General features: G+C 30.8%; 1 non-coding gene and 1 pseudogene across 1 annotated transcript; one reads left to right on the plus strand and one right to left on the minus strand.

The window, feature by feature from the left end:
- The window catches only part of LOC120277723, a 191,977-nt pseudogene that overhangs the window by 40,629 nt on the left and 124,733 nt on the right, over positions 1-26,615 (minus strand).
- Positions 1,475-1,581, plus strand: LOC120278275. Its single transcript, XR_005541614.1, has one exon. It is a non-coding gene; the product is annotated as a small nucleolar RNA R71 (small nucleolar RNA).

Here is a 26,615-nt window from a genome sequence, read left to right on the forward strand (position 1 = left end):
ATGTCAATAAATGCTTTGGAAGTCCGCAAGAACAGTCTCCCAAGTATCAAGGGTACATCCGTATCCTCATCGACATCTAGCACTACAAAGTCAACAGGAATAATCTACTTGTCCACCTTGACAAGCACGTCTTCAATGATACCTCTCGGATGTCGTACCGTTCGGTCCGCCAATTGTAAAGTCATCCGAGTAGGCCTAGGCTCTCCCAAGCCTAGCTTTTGGAAAAAAGTGTATGGCATGACATTGATACTTGCCCTTGAATCCGCCAATGCCATTTCCTCACCTAGGTTGCCGATGTTACCGGAATAATGAAAGCTTCCGGGTCTTTTCTTCTTGTTTCGGCATGTTCTTTTTGCTAGCACCACCGAGCATGAAGCATCTAGCACCACTGAAGCACTCTCCTCCAACTTCCTCTTGTTAGTCAACAAGTCTTTCGGGGAACTTCGCATACTTTGGCATTTGAGCTAACGCCTCTACAAAAGGAATGTTGATGTGGAGTTGCTTGAATAAACTCAGGAACTTCTTATATAATTCATCCCCTTGGTCATTTTTCAATCTAGAGGGATAAGGGATTCTTGGCTTGAAAGGTGGGGATGCCACCTCTTTCTCTTTCTTTGCTCCCTCCTCAACCTCTACAACCTCGGGTGTGTATTCTTTCGGCTTCTCATTCGGAAGCCTCCCTTCAATCTCACGACCACTTATCAAAGTGATCACCTTCACATGTTCTCTGGGGTTGGTTTCCGTATTGCTTGGTAAACTTCCATGTGGCCTTTCGGAGAGAGACTTCGCAATTTGCCCCACCTAATTTTCAAGGTTGTGCAAAGAGGCTGTGTGGTTGTGAAGTGTAGCCTCGACTGATTCAAACTGTGTATTTGCAGATTGAACAAATCTAGCCAAGTGCTTCTCTAAATCCATTATTCGGGTTTCCAAGCCTGAAATTTTGTTTTCCACTTGAGGTGCTTGTTGTTGTTGTTGTTGGAAACCCGGTGGCCCCATGGCCTTTTGTGGTCCTTGATTACTCCATGAAAAGTTGGGATGATTCTTCCAACCTGAATTGTAAGTATTGCTATATGGGTTCCCTTGAGGTCTGATGTCATTAGCTACAAAGTCAACATTTTCCACTGAAGAAACATCACCAAAAGAGATCGGGCAATAGGAGGGAGCATGTCCTCCACCACAACCGGTGCAATTGGTCATGGCCGCAACTCTATTCGAAGCTATGAGATCTAGCTTCTTACTTAGACTCTCTACTTGCGCCGCCAATGAGGTCACCGCATCGATTTCATGGATACCAGCCACCTTTTTATTCTCCCTAGCATTCCATTGGTAACTATTTAACCCTATTTCGTCAATTAATTGACGAGCCTTATCGGGGGTTTTGCTACCTAAGGTACCTCCTGCTGCCGCATCCAAGAGTTGCCTTGTACTCGGCTTCAAAACATTGTAGAAGGTTTGAACAATCATCTACTCCGGGAATCCGTGTTGCGGACACTTTCTCAGGAGCTCCTTGAACCTTTCCCATGTCTCGAATAGAGACTCCAATTCCAACTGAACAAAGGATGAGATATCATTCCTAAGCTTTGCTGATTTTCCGGGAGGGAAATTACGGGCTAGAAAAGCTTCTACCATCTCCTCCCATGTAGTGATTGATGCTCTAGGTAATGAGTGTAGCCACTGCTTCGCTTTCCCCTTCAAGGAAAATGGGAAGGCTCTCAATTTGATGGCATCATCGGTAACCCCATTTATCTTCAGCATGTCGCACACCTCGAGAAAGCTCTCTATATGACTATTTGGATCCTCATCGGCCAAACCATTGAATTGTGCGGACTGCTGCAGCATATGGATGAATGCCGGCTTTAGCTCGAAGTTCTGAGCTGTAATCGGAGGAAGCACAATACTCGATTGCGTCCCCAACACTCAAGGTCTGGCATAGTCGGATAGTGTTCGCTGTTACTCATCCTGTCCTACCATGTTTTCAGATTCCTCTCCTTTCAAATCAGCTGAATTATGCTGTTCTTCCACAGGTTCTTTCCCTTTTCTTCTAAGTGTACGTTCAAGCTCAGGGTCTCCTTCAATCAATATTGATGGATTCCCTCGGGTCATAACCTAGAGCTGCAACAAAAAGAAAGAAAAAGAAAATCAGAACGATGATAGAATGAGAAGATATGAAACAGAATGTATGATGAAATAGCTAAGAAAACAAAGTGCAAAGTATCTCTAAAGGCCTACTCCCCGGCAACGGCGCCAAAAACTTGACAAGGTCCCCTTGCATATATCCCGCAAGTGCACGGGTTTGTCGAAGTAATAATCCCGGGTGAGCGGGTATTGAATCCATAGGGAGTAGGGAATAAAAATACTTAATTTGATTCTTAGCTATGTAAAAGATCAATGATAATGAGTGTGACAATGATTCAATTCTCATCAGTAAAAGCAACAAGTAAGAGAGCAAAAGTAAAGAAGGGGGTAAGGCAATCGATAAAGATGGGGTACCCGGATAATGCTCCACCTAGGATAATTGTTTCAAGTGCAAGAACCCTCTATTATGCTTCCTAATCAATGCAATGATGAGTCGTGGAAATCCTAATTACATAGTCGCAAATCTAAAGTCAACTATGCCTAACTCTATACTTGTCCTGGAGGAGAAATCGAACAATCTTAACACCTCGCACTAGCATAGAGTTGCAATGAGCTCTAGGGATTCCAAGTGATAAATCTCTTCCTTATTATAGACCTAACCCTTTGGTCCAGGTGGAAGATCCCTAACCACAATTGAGCCCTAGATACTAAGATCACCTCAACGCTTCACTCTGTTGCACGCGCAACTAAGCCCCAGCGGAAGTTCATCCCTTAGACCATTCACTCTATTATGACTGCAAAGAACTCGTGGTGTGTCACTCACTCACAAGGTTACCAACAAGAACTCTCAACCCTAGTGTCACTCTAGGGGAAATGTTCATACAATCAAGCATTCAAGGTTGGAACTCACAATAAACATCAATTTATTGAAAGCATAATAAAGAGGTTCAAAGAAACAAATACATCCTAGGGTTCACAATACCCGAGTACCTACTAGGGGTTTAGCTCTCCATGGAGCTAAGTACAATCAAAGAAATAGAATGTAAAAGCAATGAATCCATAAAGAAACCCCCTCGATGGTCGTGTCGATGGTCTTGTGGTGAGTCCTCTACTCGTCCCAAGGGATCCTTTGTCCGGCCTCGGATACACCTCACCGGATCGGTGCCGACGAAAGCTCTCCCAACAACCTTCTTCCAAATGACGCGTGATGTTGGAGCCGTAGACCCTCTCCAAAAACCTAGCCAATACCCCTCAAAAACCTAGACGAAGCCCTCTCGCAAGTTGGGGAAAAGATAGAGAAAGGAATACCAAAATTGGGGCTGAATCGGCTTTAAATAGCGGTGGAATTGGGTGACTACACGGGCGTGGATGCTCCACGCGCCCGTGCAAAATTTCCACATGGGCGTGGATAATTTCCACATGCCCGTGTGGATTCATTATTTCTCTGGTTTCTCGGCGGTACGTGAGCGAGTGCTTTGCTATAGTACATCTTCTGTACTGTTAGCTGCGAGTACATCTTGCTACTGATGTTGACCAGAATAGCTTCCCAATTCCATACTTTCATCGGGAGTAGCATAAGCGGGCACACGTTCACGTCGTGGATCACTTGCTTCTTCAATGGTGTACACGTTGGTGAAACTCTTGTTCTATGTGCATAAGTCAGAATGCTTGAGTGTGACTGCCTTTGTGCCCCTCCAAATGGTTGTGCCCACTCGAATACGAGGAGGTTGGCACACACTCTAGCATCTCACACCTGACCTATGTCTTCGCGTTTGAACCTTAGTAAGATTTCCTCCAAAATTGGTGCCTTGTGATCCATATTGGCCTATTTCCTTCACAACCCTACCTGCATAAAAGTAACTTAAAAAACACACATATTAGTGTAAAAACCCCAGAAAAGTAATGCTCAATATAAGGAATGAACGCTTCTCATTTGTATCGCACAAGCACTTATCAACCTATATTATGGAATAGGGTTCATCACTTGGAATCCCTAGAGCTTCTTGCAACTGTACACAGTGTGAGATGTTAAGACTGATTTATTTCTCCTCCAGGGTATAGTGTAGAGTTAGTCACGGTTGACCTTAGGTTTGGGAGCATGTATTTTAGGATTTCCATGACTCATTAAGTATCAATTAGGAGGTAAAGAGTTGGTCTTGCACTTGAAGCAATAGTCCTAGGTGGAGCAATGTCCGTGTGCCTACTTTTTATTGATTGCCTTTCCTATCATTTTATTGCACCTCTCTTTCTTATTTTCTTAGTTCTTTTCATATTGATTTTATTCACACCACTATCTATTCATCTTCACTTTAGTTAAGTAGCAATCTTTGTGTTTCTGATCACTATTCCCTACGGATTAGACTACCCACTCACCAGGGTACTATTACTTCAACAAACCCATGCACTTACGGATCACACACTAGGGGTGTGTCACACGCTCGTGTCCAACCCATGTACGCATGGAATGTTTCAGAAAACTGAAACCAGAGAAATTCAGTGGCACGAGTAGGGGTGTGTTCTGCGCGTGTCGTGCCTGAAAATTTCCAGTGCAATGGCTCTTCTCCCCCTATGAATACTATGGTACATGGTATAAAACAAAAAAAAGCCAACATGGCCACCAAATCAAAGGAATATCGAGAATTTAGTATGAATAAAATCAAGAGCACCACTGATTTATTCAAGATTGAAAGAAAGAAAATAAACTAAACAAACAAAACAAGAGAAAACAAAACAACTAAAGCTTGGGTTTCCTCCCAAGAAGCGCTTGTTTAACGTCACTAGCTTGATGTACCTTATTACTTACCTTAAAGCATAAACTTACTTGCCGTGGAGGGGTACAAGTAAGAGGCTTTGACCAACTTAACATAGGTCTCCAGGGGAATAATTTGGGTTGGGAATTATTCAGGATCAAAATATGCACATGTGGGCCATTGTATGGCTCCTTTATCTTACCCACAAATTCTTGAATTCCTAACATCTTCTTTTTTCAAAAGATGAGCTCATTAAGCAAACAAGAATCATTTAGTTTCAAGGACTTGGAGTTTGTGTCTTTATATAATCTTTTAGTTTGAAAACAAAAATATTCCCTCTAGCTATAGCTCGCAAAGTTGATTCCAAAGAATGAGAAGTGTGTATGCTTGTTGGTGAGTTCCTTAAGACAACCTTGGTCAAACTCTAAGATATGAAGCAAGGCAAAATGGGTTATCTTCATATTTCTCATTCTTCCACAATCAACCTCCTTATGCCTCATCACTTGAGCCATTTTTAATCATAAATGTTCCATCAATTGACACTTAGGCCTCCAAGGGAACAACCCGGGACATGAGTTGCTTAATTTCTTAGTAGGAAGATGTAAAGATTACTTCAACCTCTTTACAAATCTTAAATTAATTCCTTGAAGCACTTTCTTCCTATAGACCCATTTATCTGTGTCAAAAAAGGCAACTTGTTGAAAGTCAATTAAGTATGTTTCTTCAATCTCTTGACACTTTGTTTTCATTAGAAGAAAGCATCCAAAACATACAAAGCATCAAAGTTCAACATCCAGGGGCTCCATGGATGGCTAGGCCCTAAGGGTTGGGTACAACATGGAGAAAACAACTACACATCTAAAGAAAGAAGATAAGACTCCCTTTTCTTCAAGATCGCCTCCAATGTTAAGCTCCATTACTAGCCCCACTTCTCTTATGCCTCTATTATTTGCTCTCTAGCACCAAAGTTCAGTTCGGCCCCAAAAATATAAAGAGGAAGACCATGGCAGCCACTCCCAAGAAGAAGGATAAAGGGTGAAGAGAGAGTCCCTAAAGAATGTTCTAGATCTGGCTTAAAAAGCATATTTCAGGCACGACACGCCCTACGACACGAGGGTGTCACTCCCCCTTTAAATCACTGAAAACCAGAACCACCAAAAAGCAAGATTTCAGGACTGACACACCTTGCGACACGAGGGTGTAAGGCTTGACACGATCATTCTAGGAGCACACAGATCGTGTCCATTTTCCAAACTTGTGCTACAGTGATTTGCTACAGTGTATGCTGCAATACTCTGGTACATTGATATGCTATAGTAGTCATCTTCACCAATTTCCTGGAATAATCAGTGGAACGCACACGGTTGTGTCGAGACAATGTCAGCCTGAGAGCACTGTAGATTCTCATCTTTTCGCACTGTAATTGCTCTGAATCCTGCTCTTTTGCACAGGGATCTGTTTTCCTGCACAAATACACTATAATACCCAAAGTAGCACTAAATCACAACAAATAAATGCTTGAAGACATGATAAATACATGAAAGGGGTATGGAAATATATATGAAATGCACTCATCATTCGGGGATTCTTTTCTCCACCGAGAGGACTTGGATGAGATCGAAGATCAATCTTCACCACACTACCTAGGAGATCAAGGGAGAGTTGGAGGCATAAAGAAAGTGCGGTTATCACCAAGGAAGATCATCTTTTCTAGAAATAGAGAATCGTGTCATCTATATCAGGATTTTCAATTGTTTCTTCCTTGTTGTACTCACCCATGAGCGATTAATTGTCAACGGTAGTCCGAGGTGTTGAACTATAATGTTTTGTATGCTTTGACTAATTGGTTTTCATGTCTACTGAGTTCTATAGATTCTAGTGTTAAATCTTGCGTTGCATAACTTGATGTGTTTGATTTGCACAGATGCTTTGGTAAAACTTGGTGTATAGATGACCATAGTTGTGATTGCTTATTCTGATTGCAAAACTCGATGTGTTTGAGATGCACAGTTATCCTAGTAGTTCTTGGTGTATTTGCGAACCATAGATGTAACATTGATTTTGAGCACACACTTGAATCTTAGGATGTACCTGGTAGGCATTAGAAACAGTTCAGTATACTGTAACTCATAGGGATCATCCTGGTTCATTGCTCTCTTATTGTCAAATACTCTACTCTAGTCTGCTCATTCCAACCTTCATTCTCATTAGTTTTTGTTTTGTTCTTGTTTAAAACCAACCCAAATCTTTATTTAACTAGATACCAGAGTACTTTGAGTTCGAGTCCATGTGGTTCGGCAACCCTACCCCTCACGGGGTACCACTTTATTACTTACTTGCAACTCATACACTTCCCGAGAGCGCATCAGTTTTGAATGAAAAATAGTAGACATTACTACAAGAAAACAAAGGATTATTGTTTTGACTCAAAAATAGTGCACATTCTGAAAAGAAAACCTATGACTATGGTTTTAGTTCAAAAATAACAGACATTCTCAAAACAAAGCATAGGATAAGGGTTTTGATTGAAAGATATGAGACATTACAAAAAAAAACATAGGATTATTGTTTCAATTCAAAAATAGTAGATATTCTAAAAAGAAAATATAAGATTAGATTTTTGATTAAAAAATAGGTGGAATTCCAAAAAAAATACATAGGATTAGGGTTTTGATTAAAAAATATGAGACATTGCGAAAAGAAAAGGTATGATTATTCTTTTTATTAAAAAATAGTAAACATTCCAAAAGGAAAACATAATATTAGTGTTTGATTCAAAAATAGGAGGCATTCTGAACTGAAAACATAGGATTAGGATTTTTATTCAAAAATAAGGGGCACTAAAAAAGGAAAACAAAGCCAGAGATGCCAAAAACAAAAGATATGATTACGGTTTTGATTAAAAAATGATACATTCGGAAAAGAAAAGGATTTGGGCTTTGATTCTAAACTGACAAATAGGACACATTCTGAAAAGTAAATATAGAATTAGGGTTTTGATTCACAAAATAGCAAACATTCCGAAAAAAAAAAACATAAAGGATTAGGTTTTTGATTGAAAAATGGGAGACATTCCTATAAGAAAACACAACATTAAAGGTTTGATTGAAAAATAAGAGACATTACTATAAGAAATCATAGGATTAGAAAAGAAGATATAGGATTCGGGTTTTGTTTGAAAAAATAGGAGACATTACTATAAGAAAACATAGGATTAGATGAAAAACTAAAAAATACGGGACATTTCCGAAAGAAAATATAGGTTTAGGGTTTTGATTCAAAAATAGCACACATTCCCAAACGGAGACATAGGATTAGGGTTTTGATTAAAAAAATACGAGCTTGACAGAAAAGAAAACATAGTAATAGGATTTTAATTGAAAAATATGAAACATTAGGTAAAGAAAAAGTTGGATTATTATTTTAATTAAAAAATAGTTGACATTCCCACAATAAGACATAAAATTAGGGCTTTGATTAAAAAATAGGAGGCATTCAAAAAAAGAAACTTAGGATTAGGCTTTTGACTAAAAAATATGAGACATTACGAAAATAAAACATACGATTATTATTTTGATTCAAAAATAGCAGAAATTGCTAAACTAAAATATAAGATTAAGGGTTTGATTCAAAAAATAGTAGCTATTCTAAAAAAAACATAGGATTAGGATTTTTGTTCAAAAATATGATGTATTACAAAAAGAAAGCATAGGCAGATATTCCCAAAACAAAAGATAGAATTAGGATTTTGATTAAAAAATGAGACATTCCGAAAAGAAAACAACGGATTATGGTTTTGATTGAAAAATAGGAGACATTACTATAAGAAAATACATGATTAGGGTTTTAATTGAAAAGTAGGAGACATTACTATAAGAAAGCATACTATTAGGGTTTTGGTTAAAAACAGAAAAATAGTGGACATTTAAAAAACAAAACATATGTTTAGGATTTTGATTCAAAAATAGAAGCTATTTCAAAAAGAAAACATATGATTAGGGTTTTGATTCAAAAATAAGAGTCACTCCGAAAATAAAATATAGGATTAAAGTTTTGATTGAAAAATAGGAGGATTTAAAAAAAACTTATTATTAGGATTTTGATAAAAAAATATGGGACATTACAAAAAGAAAACATATAATTCTTATTTTGATTCAAGAATAGCAGACATTCACAAAAGAAAACATAAGATTAATGTTTCTTTTAAAAAATAGGAGGTATTCAGAAATGAAAACATCGGATTAAAAAACTACGAGGCATTCCAAAAATAAATTTACGATTGAGGTTTTAATTAAAAAATATGAGACCTTTCGAGAGGAATATATAGTATTAATATTTTTGATAAAAAATAGTAGACATTCAATAAAGAAACAAAACATTATGGTTTTGATTAAAAATTAGCAATGATTCGTATAATAAATGAATGTATTGGTGTTTTGAATAAAAAAGAAAAGAGACATTACTATAAGAAAACATAGGATTAGGGTTTTAAATAAAAAATATGAGACATTTCGAGAAGAAGACATAGGTTAGTGGTTTGATTAAAAAACAGGAGACATTACTATAAGAAAAACATAAGATTAGGGTTTTGATTCAAAACCAAAAAATAGGGGATGTTTCGAAAAGAAAATAAAGGATTAGGGTTCTGATTCAAAAATAGTAGACGTCCGCAAAAGAAAACATAAGATAAGTGTTTTGATTCAAAAATAGGAGCCACTCCTAAAAAAAACATAAGACTATGGTTTTGATTGAAAAATATGAGACATTATGATAACAAAATGTAGGATTATTTTTTTGATTCAAAAATAGTAGACATTCGCAAAAGAAAACATAAGTTAGGGTTTTGATTAAAAGTAGGAGGAATTATTATAAAAAAAACTTAGGATTTGGATGTTGATTATAAAATATAAAACATTACGAAAAGAAAACATACAATTATTGTTTTAATTCAAAAATAGCAAACATTCTTTAAAGAAAACATAATATTAATGTTTTGATTTAAAAATAGGAGTCATTCCAAAAAGAAAAACATAGGATTAGAGATTTTATTCAATATAGGTGGCATTACGAAAAGAAAACATAGGCAAAGATTACTAAAACAAAACATAGGATTGGGGTTTCGATTCAAAAAAATGAGACATTATGAAAAGAAAACAAAGGGTTAGGGTTTTGATCAAAAACTGAAAAATAGGATACATTCTCCTATCTTTCAATCAAAACCCAAATCATATATTTTCTTTTCTTAATGACTCCTGTTTTTTGAATCAAACCCATAATAATATTTTTTTCTTTTGCGAATATCCACTATTTTTGAATCGAAACCATAATCCTATGTTTTCCTCTCGAATTGTCTAATATTTTTCGGCTTTGAATCCAAACTCTAATCCTATGTTTTATTTTTGTAATGTCTTCTATTTTGCAAACAAAACCCTAATCTTATGCTTTCATTTTGGAATGTCAGGTATTTTTGAATCGAAACCCTAATCCTATTTTTTATTTTGGGAACACCTGTTATTTTTTAATCAAAACAATAATCATATGTTTTCTTTTTGTAATGTCTCATATTTTTAATCAATACTCTAATCCTAAGTTTTTTTTAATGCCTCCATTTTTTCAATCAAAACACTAATCTTATGTTTCTTTTTGTGAATATCTGCTATTTTTGAATGAAAATAATAATCATATGTTTTCTTTTCGAATTTTCTCTTATTTTTAAATCAAAATCCTAATACTATCAGAATGCCTACTATGTTTTTATCAAAAGCCTAATATTATGTTTACTTATAGTAATATCTCCAATTGTTTATTCGAAATCCTAATTCTATGTTTTGTTATAGTAATGTCTCTTATTTTTCAATCAAAACCGTAATCTTATGTTTTCTTTTTAGAATGCCAACTATATTTCAATCAAAAACCTAATCCTACATTTCTTTTGTAATGCCTCCAATTTTTGAATAAAAATCTTAGTTCTATGTTTTCTTTTCAGAATTCGTCCTATTTTTGAGTCATAATCTTATTATTTTCTTTGGGAATGTTTGCTATTTTTGAATGTCTCTTTTTTTTAATATCTCCAATTAAAATTTTTGAATGCCTACTAAGATTATTACGAAAATAAAATAATAATCCTACATTTTTTATTCAAAATGCCTACTTTATTTGAATCAAAACACTATTCCCATGTTTTTCTTTTCGTAAGGTCTCCTATCTTTCAATTAAAACCCTAATCCTATATTTTCATTTCGTAATGCCTTCTACTTTTGAATAAAAATTTTAATCCTTATCCTACCTTTTCTTTTCATAATGTCTCCTTATTTTTAATCAAAGTACTAATCCTCTTTTTTTTTCAGAATGTGTCTTACTATTTAGTTTTAAATCAAAATCCTAATCGTTTGTTTACATTTCTGAATGGCTCATTTTGTTAATCAAAGCCCCAATCATATCTTTTTTTTTCAAGAATGTGTGCTAATTTTTAATCAACACACTAATCCGATATTTTCTTTTTGGAATGTCTCATATTTTTTAATCAAAAGCCTAATTATATGTTTTCTTTTCAAAATGCCTCCTATTTTTTTAATCAAAACACTAATCGTATGTTTTTCTTTTTGGAATGTCTCCTATCTTTCAATTAATACACTAATCTTATGTTTTCTTTCGCAATGTGTCCTACTTTTTAGTTTTGAATCAAAACCCTAATCGTTTGTTTTCTTCTCATAATATCTCCTATCTTTCAATTGAAACCCTAATCCTTTGTTTACATTTTAGAATGTCTACTATTTTTGAATCAAAATGCAAATCCTATGTTTTCTTATAGTAATGTTTCATATTTTTCAATCAAAACCGTAATCCTATGCTTTCTTTTCATTTTGTCTACTATTTTTTAAATCAAAACCATAATCTTATGTTTTTCTATAGTAATAACTCCTATTTTTCAATGAAAACCATTATGTTTTCTTTTTGGAATGTCTGCTATTTTTTAATCAAAACAACAATCGTTTGTTTTCTTTCTTAATGTCTCATATATTTTAATCAATACCTTAATCCTAACTTAATCTCTTGGAATGCCTCCTATTTTTTTTATCAAAACCATAATCCTATTTTTTCTTTTCGGAATAAATCTTATTTTTGAGTCAAAACCCTATTTCTTTTATGGGAATGCCTGTTATTTTTGAATCAAAACAATAATCGTATGTTTTCTTTTCGTAATGTCTGACATTTTTTAATTAAATCCCTAATTCTATGTTTTTTAATGCATCAAATTTTGTAATTAACCCTTAATCTTATGTTTTCCTTTTCGAATATTTGCTATTTTTGAATCAAACCAATAATCCTATGATTTCTTTTTAAAATATCTCATGTTTTTCAATCAAAACCAAAATCCTTTTTTTTCTTTACGGAATGTCTACTATTTTCAAATTAAAACCCTAATCTGATGTTTTCTTATAGTAATGTCTCCTATTTTTCATTCAAAACCATAATCCTATATTTTCTTTTCAGAATGAAAACTACATTTGAATCAAAACCCCAATGCTATGTTTTCCTTTCGGAATGTCTCCTATCTTCCAATGAAAACCCTAATCCTATGTTTTTTTTAAATGCCTACAATATTTTTATCAAAACCCTATTTTTCTATTTTTAATCAAGACCCTAATCCTATTTTTCTTTTCGTAATGTCTCATATTTTTCAATCAATAACCTAATCCTATTTTTTCTTATAATAACATCTCCTATTTTTGAAACAAAATTCTAATCCTATTTTTTTTCTTTTGGATTATCAATTACTTTACAGACATAACTAGAATCGTATGTTTTTTTTTAATGTCTCTTATTTATCAATTTTGAATCAAACCGTAAACTATGTTTTCTTTTCGGAATGGTTTCTTTTTTTCAATAAAAAATCTAATCCTTTTTTTTCTTCAGAATATCTGTTATTTTTAATCAAAGCCCTAATTATGTGGTTTATTTTTATAATGTGTCCTATTTTTTTATTTTCGAATCAAAACACTATTCCTTTGTTTTCTTTTTGGAATATCTTAAATTTTTAATCAAAACCATAATCCTATGTTTTCATATAGTAACATCTCCTATTTTTGAATCAAAACCATAATCCTATGTTTTCTTTTCGGAATGTCTACTATTTTTGAATCAAAACCCTAATGCTATTTTTTCAATCAAAACACTAATGCTATTTTTGAATCAAAACACTAATCTTTTGTTTTCTTTTCAGAATGTTTCATTTTTTTTAATCAAAATCCTAATCCTATATTTCGAAACTCTAATACTTAGTTTTCATTTCGTAATGTCTCCTATCTTTCAATCAAAATCCTAATACTTAGTTTTCTTTTCTTATTGTCTCCTATTTATGAGTTTTGAACCAAAAGCCTAAACTTTTGTTTTCCTAGCACGATCATGTCAAGCCTGACACACTTTTGTCGCATAGTGTGTCGAGCCTAAAATCTGATTTTCAGTAATTCTACTTTTCAGTGATTTTCAGGGGGAGTGACACCGCCTTGTCGCAAGGCGTGTTGTGCCTGAAGTATGCTTTTTAAGCCAGATCTAGGGCATTCTTTGGGGATCTTCTCTTCAATCTTCATCATTCTTCTTGGGGGTGGCTGCCATGGTCTTCCCTTTCACATTTCTGGGGCCAGATTGAACTTTGGTGCTAAAGCACTCGTAGTGTAGCCACAAGAGAAGTGGAGCTAGCAATGGAGCTCAACATTGAAGGTGATCTTGAAGAGAAGGTAGTCTTATCTTCATTCTTTATATCTATAGTTGTTTGCTCCATGTTGTACCCATGCCTCAAGGGCTAACCATCTATGGTTCCTCTTGGATGTTGAACTTTGATGCTTTGTATGTTTTGGATGCTTTCTTCTAATGATTTACGGAGTTTTTTGGTTTCTTGTGTTTAACCCTGTGTTTGCATAACTTGATGTGTTTGATTTGCATAGTTGCTTAGGTAAAACTTGGTGTGTGGATTGCCATAGTTTTAGTTGCATTGTGTGATTGCTAAACTTGATGTGTATAAAACCACAGTTACCTTAGCAAAACTTGATGTATATGAGAACCTTAGATGCAACATTGCTTTTGAGCACACACAAGAACCATAGAATGTACCTAGTAGAAATTAGAGGTTAGTCGGTATACGATAGCTCATAGAAATCTTCCCAGGGCATTGCTCTCTTGTTGTAGAAACATTAGATCCTAATCTACCTGATAATTCTACCTACTCTATCTCTGCGTCTCTCACCTAGTTCAATTTCAGCCATTAACTGTCATCCTTCACTCCTTTAAGATTCTTGGTAATCATCTTTACACTGAATTTGTTATCCTATTGGACATTAGAAGATCAATTAGCACTTTCAGTCCAGTTCTTGTGGTTCAACATCCCTACCCCTCACGGGGTACCACTTTACTACTTGTGTGTGACTCGTGCACTTGCGGAGAACACATCAACATTACTATAAGAAAATGTAGAATTAGGGTTTTGATTCAAAAATAGATGAATTTTGAAATGAAAACATGGGATTAGAGTTATCATTTAAAAATATGAGACATTCTGAAAAGAAAATGTGGGAATAGGGTTTTGATTGAAATATAGGAGACATTACTATAAGAAAATATAGGATCGTGGTTTTCATTAAAAACAAAAAAATAGTGGACATTTCCAAAAGAAAACATAGGAATAGGGTTTTGATTCAAAAATAGCAGACACTCTGAAAAGAAAATATCGGATTAGGTTCTCGATTAAAAAATAGGAGCCATTCCGGGAAGAAAACATAGGATTATGTTTGTGATTGTAAAATATAATAAATTATGAAAAGAAAAATAGGAATATGATTTTGATTCCTAAATAGCAAACATTCTGAAAAAAAAATGTAGGATTAGGTTTTCTATTAAAAAATAGGAGTCATTCCAAAAAGAAAACATAGGATTAGGTTTGTGATTGTAAAATATAAGACATTATGAAAATAAAACATAGGATTATGAATTTGATTCAAAAAGAGCAGACATTCCCAAAAGAAAAAAATAAGATTAAGGTTTTGATTGAAAAATAGGACATATTGCGAAATGAAAACATAAATTAGGGATTTGTTTGGAAATGTGCTCTATTTTTCTATTTTTGAATGAAACCCTAATCCTTTGTTCTCTTATACTAATGTCTCCTATATTTTAATAAAAACCCTAATCCCATTTTTTTTCTTGTTGCAATTTCTCCTATTTTTCAATAAAAAAACTAATCCTTTGTTTTCTATTCGGAGGCTCTGCTATTTTGAATCAAATCAATAATCTTATTTTTCCTTATAGTAATGTATTTTAATTTTTAATGAAAACCTTAATCCTATGTTTTCTTTTCAGAATGCCTACTATATTTCAATCAAAACCCTAATCTTATGGTTTCTTATAGCAATGTCTGCTATTTTTGAAACAAAACCCTAGTCCTTTGTTTTTCTTTTCAGAATGCCAAATATTTTTGAATCAAAACCCTAGTATTATGTTTTCTTTTGGAAATGTCCACTATTCTTTGGTTTTTATTCAAAACATTAACCTTATGTTTTATAATAGTAATGTCTCCAATATTTTTATCAAAACCCTAATCCTATTTTTTTTTATTAAAAGCAAAAATCTATGTTTTTTTTTTTCAGAATGACCCCTATTTTTGAATGAAAATCCTAATCTTATATTTTCTATTAGGAATGTCTCCTAACTTTTTTATCATAACCATAACCCTTTGTTTTCTTTTAGAAATGTTTTATCTTTTTCAATGTTTTATTTTCGTAATTCATCCTATTTTTGGATAAAATTCCTAATCCAATGTGTTCTTTTCGGAATGTCTACTATTTTTGAATTAAAATCCTAATCCTATGGTTTTCTGATAGTGATGTATCCTATTTTTCATTCAAAACACTAATCGTATGTTTTTTTCATAATGCTACTATATTTGAATCAAAACCGTAATCTTATGTTTTCTTAAATAATGACTCTGAGTATTCAATCAAAACCCTCATCCTATGTTTTTTTTAAATCAAAGCCATAATCCTATATTTTCTTTTTGGAATGTATCTAATTTGTCAATTTTTAATAGAAAAACTAATCATTTGTTTTGTTTTCATAATGTCACATTTTTTTTCAATTAAAACTCTAATATTATCTTTTGTTTTGCAAATCCCTGCTAATTATTAATCAAAACCCTAATCCTATGTTTTCTTCTAGGAATGTCTGCTATTTTTGAATCAAAGCTCTAATCCTATGTTTTCTTTAGGAAATGTCACCTATTTTTTGGTTTTTAATAAAAACTCTAATCCTATGTTTTCTTATTTTAATGTCTCCTACTTTTCAATCAAAACTCTAAGCCTATGTTATCTTTCCGAAACGCGAATCCTATGTTTTATTTTTCAATCAAAACGATAATCCTATGTTTTCTTTTAGGAATGTCTACTATTTTTGTATCAAAATTCTAATCCAATGTATTCTTATAGTAATGTCTCATACTTTTCATTCAAAACCCTAATCCTATCTTTTCTTTTATTAATGTCTCCTATTTTTCAATCAAAAAACTAATTTTATGTTTTCTTTTCCAAATGTCTAATATGTTTTAATCAAAACCCTAATCCTATGTTTTCTTTTCATAGTGCCTCCTATTTTTGAATAAAAAACCAAATCCAATGTGTTCTTTTCAGAATGGCTAATATTTTTAAATTAAAATGCTAATCCTATGTTTAATAATAGTAATGTCTCCTATTTTTTCTATCAAAACTGAATCCTATTGTTTCTATTAATAATGCCTACTATATTTGAATCAATACCCAAATCCTATATTTTCTTATAATAATGTCGCCTATTATTCAATTGAAACAATAATCGTACATTTTCAACTTTGATTTAAAACCCTAATCCTATATTTTCTTTTCAAAATGTATGTAATATTTCAGTTTTTAATCAAAACACAAATCGTATGTTTTGTTTTCATAATGTCTAATATTTTTGAATCAAAATGCCAATCCTATGTTTTCTTATTGTAATGTCTCCTATTTTTCAATCAAAACCATAATCTTTTGTTTTCTTTTCAAAATGTCTCATATTTGTCAATCAAAACCATAATTCTATGTTTTCTTTTAAGAATGCCTACTATTTTTGTATCAAAATCCTAATCCTATGTATTCTTATAGTAATGTCTACAATTTTTCATTAAAAACCCTAATCCTATGTTTTCTTATAGTAATGTCTACTATTTTTCATTCAAAACCCTATTCCTATGTTTTCTTATAGTAATGTCTCCTATTTTTCAATCAAAACTCTAATTTTATGTTTTCTTTTCCAAATGTCTAATATTTTTTTTTATCAAAACTCTAATCCTATGTTTTCTTTTCATAATGCCTTCTATTTTTTAATGAAAATTCTAATCCTATGTGTTCTTTTCGGAATGGCTAATATTTTTGGATTAAAATGCTAATCCTATTTTTAATAATAGTAATGTCTCCAATTTTTCAATCAAAATCTAATCCTATGGTTTCTATTCATAATGCCTACTATATTTGAATCAATACTCAGATCCTATAATTCCTTATAAGAATGTCTCCTATTATTCAATCAAATCACTAATCGTACGTTTTCAGTTTGATTTAAAACCCTAATCCTATATTTTCTTTTCAGAATGTGTGTAATATTTCAGTTTTGAATCAAAACACAAATTGTATGGTTTCTTTTCGTAATGTCTAATATTTTTGAATCAATATGCCAATCCTATGTTTTCTTATTGTAATGTCTCTTATTTTTCAATCAAAACCGTAATCTTTTGTTTTCTTTCCGAAATGTCTCATATTTATCAATCAAAACCGTAATCGTATATTTTCTTTTCGGAATGCCTACTATTTTTGTATCAAAATCCTAATCCTATGTTTCTTATAGTAATGTCTACTATTTTTCCAATTAAAAACATAATCCTATGTTTTATTTTCCGATTGCCTACAATATTTGAATCCAAACCCTTATCCTATGCTTTCTTTTTGTAATATCTCCTATTTTTCAGTCAAAACAATAATCCTATGTTTTATTATGGTAATGTCTCCTATGATTTCTTTTCGGAATGCCTAAGACATTTTTTTGAATGAAAACCCTAATACTATGTTTTCTATTAGTAATGTCTCATATTTTGAATCAAAACCCTAATCCTATGTATTCTTTTATTAATATCTCATATTTTTGAATCAAAACCCTAATCCTATGTTTTGTTTTCGGAATGCCTACTATATTCGAATCAAAACGCTAATCCTATGTCTTATTTTTGGAATATCTACTATCTTTCAATTAAAACCCAAATCCTATGTTTTCTTTTTCAATGTCTCCTATTTATTAGTTTTGAATAAAAAACCTAACCTATATTTTATTTTCAGAATGTTTACTATTTTTAAATCAAAACCCTAATACTATGTTGTCTTTTTGGAATGAGTTTTATGTATCAGTTTTGCATCAAAAACCTACGTTGTTTTCTTGTCGAAAAGTCTCATTTTTTTATTCAAAACTCTAATCCTATTTTTTGTTTTTGGGAATCTCTACTAATTTTTAATCAAAACCCTAATCCTATGTTTCTTTTCCATAATGATTCCTATTTTTGGATAAATGCCCTAATCCTAATCCTATGTTTTAGTTTTGGAATGCCTATTATTTTTGAATCAAAACTATAATTTTATATTTTATTTTCGTAATGTCTCCTATCTTTCAATCAAAACCCAAATCCTATGTTTACTTTTTGAAATGTCTCATTTTTTCAATCAAAACTCTAATCTTTAGTTTTTTCGTGATGTCTACAATTTTTTAATCAAAACCCTAATAATATGTTTTCTTATAGTAATGCCTCTTATTTTTTAGTCAAAACACTAATCCTATGTTTTCCTTTCTGAATAGCTCTTTATTTTGAATTAAGGACCTAATCCTTTCTTTTCTTTTCTGAATGTCTTCTATTTTTTAATCAAAACCCTTATCCTAAATTTTTCTTTTGAAATGTCTGCTTTTCTTTTAATCAAAACTCTAACACTATATTTTCTTTTGAAAATGTCCGCTATTTTTCAATTTTTAATCAAACCTCTAATCCTATCTTTTCATATAGTAATGTCTCATATTTTCCAATCAAAATCCTAATATTATGTTTTCATTTCGGAATATCTATTATTTTTTTAATCAGAACCCTAATCCTATGTTTCCTTATAGTAATGTCCTCATTTTTTCATTCAAAACCCTAATCTTATGTTTCCTTACAGTAATGTCCCATATTTTTCCATCAAAGCCCTAATCATATGAATTCATTTTAGAATGCATACTATATTTGAATCAAAACCCTAATCCTATTTTTTTTTTTTCAGAATATCTCCTATCTTTCAATCAAAACCCGAATCCTATGTTTTCTTTTCCTATGTTTACTTTTGTTTTTGTAATCTCTACTAATTTTAATCAAAACCCTAATCCTATATTTATTTTTCGCAATGCCTCCTATTTAGGAATAAAATATTAATCCTATGCTTTCTTTTCAGAAAACCTCCTATTTTTAATAAAACCCCTAATCTTAAGTTTTCTTTTCCAAATGAATACTATTTTTGAATCAAAACAATAATCGTACTTTTTTTGTTTTGTAATGCCTCATATTTTTTTTTATCAAAACACCAATCCATAGCTTTTTTTTGGAATACTTCTATTTTTTAATAAAAACCCTAATCTTCTGTCTTTTTTAATAAAAACCCTAATCTTATGTTTTCTTTGGGAATGTTAGCTATTTTTGAATCAAAGCAATAATCCCACATTTGCTTTTCATAATGTCTCACATTACTCAATCAAAACCTTAGTCCTATTTTTTTTCATAAATTCTATTATGTTTTAATTCAAAACCCTAATCTTATGTTTTATGTTTGGAATGTCCCATATTTTTCAATCAAAACCCTAATCTTATGTTTTTTCTTCAGAATGACTATAATATTTCAATCAAAACCCTAGACCTATGTTTTCTTTCCGGAATATCTATTACTTTTGAATCAAAACCCTAATCCTATGTTTTTCTTTTCGGAATGTATCATATTTTTTATTTTTGAATCAAAACCATAATCCTTTGTTTTTTAAGAATGTCTCATTTTTTTAATCAAAACCCTAATTCTATCTTTTGTATTGGAAATCTCTGCTAATTTTTAATCAAACCATAAGTTTTTGTTTTCTTTTCGTAATGCCTCCTATTTTTGAATAAAAATCCTAATCCTATGTATTCTTTTCGGAATGTCTAATATCTTTCAATCAAAACCCAAATCCTTTATTTTCTTTTGTCAATATCTACTATTTTTAATCAAAACTCTAATTCAATTTTTCTTTTCATAATGTTTCCTATTTCTCAATCAAAATAATAATCCTATGTTTTTTCGTAATGGCTTATATCTTTCAATCAAAACTGTAATCCTATGTTTTCTTTTCGGAATGGCTCTTGTTTTTGAAACAAAAAAAAGTAATACTATGTCTTCTTTTTGAAATGTCTCATATTTTTTAATCAAAACCATAATCTATGTTTTCTTTGTGGAATACCTTCTATTCTTGAATCAAAACCCTAATTTATGTTTTCCTATAGTAATGTGTCCTATGTTTGGATCAGAACCCTAATCCTATCTTTTCTTTTAGAACTATCTCCTAATTTTGAATAAAAAATCTAATCCAATGTTTTCTATTAGTAGTGCCTTCTATTTTTGAATCAAAGGTCTAATCCTATGTTTTCTTTTTTGAATGTCTCTTATTTATCATATTTAGACAAAAAAACTCTAACCTATGTTTTATTCTCAGAATGTCTTTTATTTTTCAATCAAAAACATAATCATTTACTCTCTTTTTGGTATGTCGACTATTTTTGAATCAAAACCCTAATGCAATGTCTCCTATTTTTCAATCAAAACCATAATCCTATGTTTTTTGTTCAAAATGTCTCATATTTTTCAATTGAAACACCAATGGTATTTTTTCTTTCAGAATGTCGCTTTTTTTTTTAATAAAAACCCTAATCCTATGTTTTCCTTTCATGATGTATCCTATTTTTGAATTATAACCCTAATCCTTTGTTTTCTTTTTGAAATGTCTCATGTTTTTCAATCAAAATAAAAATCATATGTTTTCCTTACGAAATTTCTTCTATTTTTTAATAAAAAGACTAACTATATGTTTTTTCTTATTGTAATGTCTACTATTTTCCAATCGAAACCCTAATCCTATGTTTTCTTAAAGGAATGTCTACTATTTTTGAATCAAAACCCCAATTCTATGTTCTCTTTTCAGAATGTGTCATATTTTTTAGTTTTGAATCAAAACCCTAATCTTTTATTTTCTTTTCAGAATGCCTCATTTTTTAAAATCAAAACCCTAATTGAATCTTTTGTTTTGCGATCCTCTGCTATATTTTAATAAAAACCCTAATCGTATGTTTTCTTTTCATAATGCCTCCTCTTTTTTAATGTAATCCTAATTCTATGTCTTTTTTCCCCAAAATGCCTGCTATTTTTTAATAAAAATCCTAATCTTATGTTTTTTTTGGAATGGCTGCTTTTTTTTAATCAAAACAATAATCGTATGTTTTTCTTTTACAATGCCTCATATTTTTTTTTATCAAGTCCCCAAGTCAAAGTGTTTTTTTTAAATGGCTTCTATTTTTTAATGAAACCAATAATTTTATGTTTTCTTTTGGGAATGTCTGCTATTTTTGAATCAAAATAATAATTCTACGTTATCTTTTCATAATGTCTCACAATTTTGAATAAAACCCTAATCCTATATTTTCTTTTACGAAATTCTATTATCTTTTATTCAAAACCATAATCCTATCTATTATTTTCAGAATATCTCTTATTTTTCAATGAAAAACCCAAATCCTATGCTTTCTTTTCAGAATGCCTACTATATTTCAACCAAACCCCTAATCTTATGCTTTAATTTTGGAATGTCTACAATTTTTTAATCAAAACCCTAATCCTATGTTTTCTTTTCGGAATGTGTCCTATTTTTTTAGTTTTGAATTAAAACCCTAATCCTTTGTTTTCTTTTTGGGATGTCTCATTTTTTTTAATGAAAACCCTAATCCTATGTTTTGTTTTGGGAATGCCGGCTAATTTTTAATCAAAACCATAATCTTTTGCTTTCTTTTCATAATGCCTCTATTTTTTTAATATAAATCTTAATCCTATGTTTATTCTTTTTGGAATATCTCCTATCTTTCTATCAAAACCGGAATCATATGTTTTCTATCACCTATTTATTAGTTTTCAATAAAACCCCTAACCTATGTTTTCTTCTAGGAATGTCTCCTAATTTTGAATAGAAAACCTAATCATTTCTTTTCTTTTCGAAATGTCTACTATTTTTTAATTAAACCCCTAATCCTCTGTTTTCTTTTTTATTTTTAATTAAACCCCTAATCCTCTTATTTCTTTTTTGAATGTCTTATTCTTCTAAATCAAAGGCCTAATCTTATTTTTTGTTTTCCAATGTCTGCTATTTTTGAATTAAAACCCTAATCATTTGTTTTTCTTTCGGAATGTCTCCTATTTTTGAATAAAAATTTTAATCATGAGTTTTCTTTTCGAAATGTCTCCTATTTTTGAATTAAGACCCTAATCCTATGTGTTCTTTTTATAATGTCTCATATTATTCAACCAAAACTCTAATCCTGTGTTTTCCTTTCAGAAAATATCTTATTTATCGGGTTTCAGCCAAAACCCTAATCATAGTTTTCTTTTCGTAATGTCACCTAAATTTTGGTTTACAATCAAAAACTCAATCCTATTGTTTCTTCTCAAAATGTCTTCTAGTTTTGCATCAAAACCCTAATCCTACGTTTTCTTCTCCAAATGTCTCCTAAGTTTTTGTTTTGAATCAAAATGCTAATCCTAAGTTTCTTCTTGGAATCTCTCCTATTTTTCAGTTTTGAATGAAAACCCTAATCATTTGTTTTTTTTTCGGAATGTCTCTTTTTTGAATTAAAACCATAATCCTAGTAATGTCTCTTATTTTTCAATCAAAACCATAATCCTATATTTTCTTTATGGAATGCCTACAATGTCTGAATCAAAACACTAATCATATGTTTTCTTTTTATAATGTCTACTATTTTTCAATCAAAACCATAATCATATGTTTAATTTATAGAATGACTACTATATTTGAATCAACACCCTGTTTTATTTTTGAATCTAAACACTAATCCTATGTTTCTTTTTCGCAATACCATATTTTCAATTAAAAACCTAATCCCATGTTTTCTTATAGTAATGTTTCCTATTTTTGAATCACAACCTGAACCCTATATTTTATTTCAGAATGCATCCTATTTTTTTACTTTTGAATGAAAACCCTAATACTTTTTTTTCTTTTGGAATGTCGGTTATTTTTTAATCAAACACTTAATCCTATGTTTTCATTTCGTAATGTCTCCTATTTTTCAAATAAAACCTTAATCCTATAATTTCTTTTACTAATGTCTCCTATTTATCAGTTTGGATCAAAAACCTAACCAATGTTTACTTTTTCGCAGGTGTCCTATTTTTCAGTCGAAAACTTAATTCTTTCTTTTTTTTTTGAAAATGTTTGCTATTTTTTAATCAAAATCATAATCTTATGTTTTCTTTTTAGAATGTGTCCTTTTTTTAGTTTTGAATCAAGACATCAATCGTTTGTTTTCTTTTTGGAATGTCTCAATTTTTTTTAAACAAAACCCTATTCCTATATTTTCTTATAGTAATGTCTCCTATTTTTCAATTGAAACCTTAATCCTATTTTTTCTTTTTGAAATGCCTCATATTATTAAATGAAAACCCTAATCCTATGTTTTCACTCGAAACCCTAATACTAATTTTGAATCAAAATCCTAATTCTTTTTTTATTTTCGGAATGTCTCATATTTTTATTCAAAACCCTAATCATATCGTTCAAAACTCAATTCCTTTGTTTTATTTTCATAATGCCCCCTATCTTTCAATCAAAACCAGAATCCCATGTTTTATTTACTTAATATCTCCTATTTATTAGTTTTGAATCAAAACCCTAATTTTATATTTTCTTATAGTAATGTCTCCTACTTTTCAGTTTTGAATGAAAACCCTAATCCTTTTTTTTTCTTTTCGGAATGCCTCTTATTTTTGAATCAAAACTCTAACCCTTTCTTTTCTTTTTAGAATGTCTACTATTTTTGAATCAAAACCCTAATCCTATGTTTTCTTATAGCAATGTCTCCTATTTTCAAATCAAAACCCTAGTCTTATATTTTATTTTCGTAATGCCTACTATATTTGAATCAAAACAATATTACTTTGTTTTCTTTTCCGAATGTCGGCTATTTTTAAATCAAAACCCTAATTCCATGTTTTCTTTTGGAAATATTCCCTTTTTTTTGGTTTTTAATCAAAACCATAATCCCGTGTTTTCTCATAGTAATATCTCCTATTTTCAATCAAAACCCTAATAGTATGTTTTTTTTTTTGGAATGTCTACTTTTTTTTAATCAAAACCTTATTAGTATGTTTTTTTTGGAATGTCTACCTTTTTTTAATCAAAACCATAATTGTATATTTTCTTATAGTAGCGTTTCATATTTTTTAATCAAAACCATAGTCCTCTATTTTTTTCGGAATGCCTACTATATGTGAATCAAAATTCTAATCGTATGTTTACTTTATTGAATACGTCCTATATTTAAATCAAAACTCCAATCTTATGTTTTCTTTTCAGAATGTGTCCTATTTTTTAGTTTTGATTTAAAACTCTAATCCTTTTTTTTTTTGGAATGTCTCCTATTTTTTAACCAAAATCTTAATCCTTTCTTTTCATTTTTGAATGTCAACTATTTTTGAATCAAAACTCCAATCCTATGTTTTCTTATATTGCCTATAAGAAAACATAGACTTCGGGTTTTGTTTGTGAAAGAAAAAAATAGGATTTAGTAATGTCTCATATTTTTCAATCAAAATACTAATCCTATATATATATATATATATATTTTTTTAATGTCTGTTATTTTTAATCAGAACCCTAATATTTTGTTTTCTTTTGAAAATATCCCCTAATTTTCAATGAAAACCATAATCCTTTCCTTTTCATCTCAGGTGAACTTCTATTGGATCCGATCATACCACCACTAAAGCACTGGATCCCATCAGAACTTCAAAGTTAGGCTCGCTTGTTCAAGAGTAGAGCTAAGGTGGGTGACCTTTTCCGAAGTCCTTGCGTTGTACCCTTCCACGTTTTATTTGTCACAGGGTTTACTTTTATGATTTTATTAATTAAAAAATAACAATAATAATAAAAAAAATGAAAGACTAACCTATGTTTTAATAAAAACCTTAATCATATGTTTTCTTTTCGTAATGCCTCCTATTTTTGAATAAAAATCCTAATCATATATTTTCTTTTCTGAATGCCTCCTATTTTTTAATAAAAACCTAATCTTATGTTTTCTTTTCCCAATGTCTGCTATTTTTGAATCAAAACATTAATCATATGTTTTCCTTTTGTAATGTCTCATATTTTTAATCAAACCCTAATCCTAAGTTTTTTCTGGCCTGCCTATTATCTTTTAATCAAAACCCTAATTTTATGTTTCATTTGGGAATGTCTGCTATTTATGAAACAAAACAATAATCCCTATGTTTTCTTTTCTTAATGTCTCATATTTCCAATCGAAACCCTAATCCTATGTTTTTTTTTTTGGGGAATGACCCCTATTTCTGAATCAAACCCCTAATCTTATGTTTTCTTTTCGGAATGCCTCCTATCTTTCAATCAAAACCATAATCCTATATTTTTTTTCGTAATGTCTCATATTTTTTCAATCAAAAACCTAATTTTATATTTTTTTTTGGAATGCCAGCTATTTGTGAATCAAAACCATAATTTTATGCTTTCTTTTCGAAGTGTCTCGTTTCTTTCAATCAAAACTTTAATCCCAAGTTTTATATTCGAACTGTCTCATTTTTTTCAATCAAAACCCAAATTCTATGTTTTCTTTTCGGAATGTCTAACATTTTTTATTCAAAACCTAAATCCAAATACTATTTTTAAATAAAAATTCTAAGCATATGTTTTCTTTTCGGAATGTCACCTATTTTCAAGTTAAAACCATAATCCTTTGTTTTGTTATAGTAATGTCTACTATTTTTCATTCAAAACCCTAATCCTTTGTTTTCTTATAGTGATGTCATCTATTTTTCAGTCATAACTCTAATCCTATGTTTTCTCATAGTCATGTCTTCTATTTTTCAATTAATTTCCTAAACCTATTTTTTCTTTTCATAATGCCTACTATATTTGAATCAATACACTAATCCTATGTCTACTTTTCTTAATATCTCCTATTTATTAGTTTTGAATATAAAATCTAATCTATGTTTTATTCTCAGAATATCTACTATTTTTCAAACAAAACCCTAATCCTATGTTTTATATTCAGATTGTCTCAAAATTTTCTATCAAAACATAATCCTTTGTTTTACTTTAAGAATGCCTCCTACTTTTCAACCAAAACGTGAATACGAAGTTTTTTTTTAATGAATTCTATGTTTTAATGAAAGCCCTAATCTTATGTTTTATTTTGGAAATGTCTAGTTTTTTAATTAAAACAATAATCCTATGTTTTCTTTTCGTAATGCATCATATTTGTCAATCAAAACCATAATCCTTTTTTTTTTTGGACTGTCTTCTATTTTTCAATTAAAACTATAATTCTATGTTTTCTTTTGTGAATGTCTGCTATGTTTGAAACACAAACTTAATCCTCTGTTTTCCTTTCAA

The sequence above is a fragment of the Dioscorea cayenensis genome, chromosome 15 (assembly GCF_009730915.1).
Source record: "Dioscorea cayenensis subsp. rotundata cultivar TDr96_F1 chromosome 15, TDr96_F1_v2_PseudoChromosome.rev07_lg8_w22 25.fasta, whole genome shotgun sequence".
Lineage (NCBI taxonomy): Eukaryota > Viridiplantae > Streptophyta > Magnoliopsida > Dioscoreales > Dioscoreaceae > Dioscorea > Dioscorea cayenensis.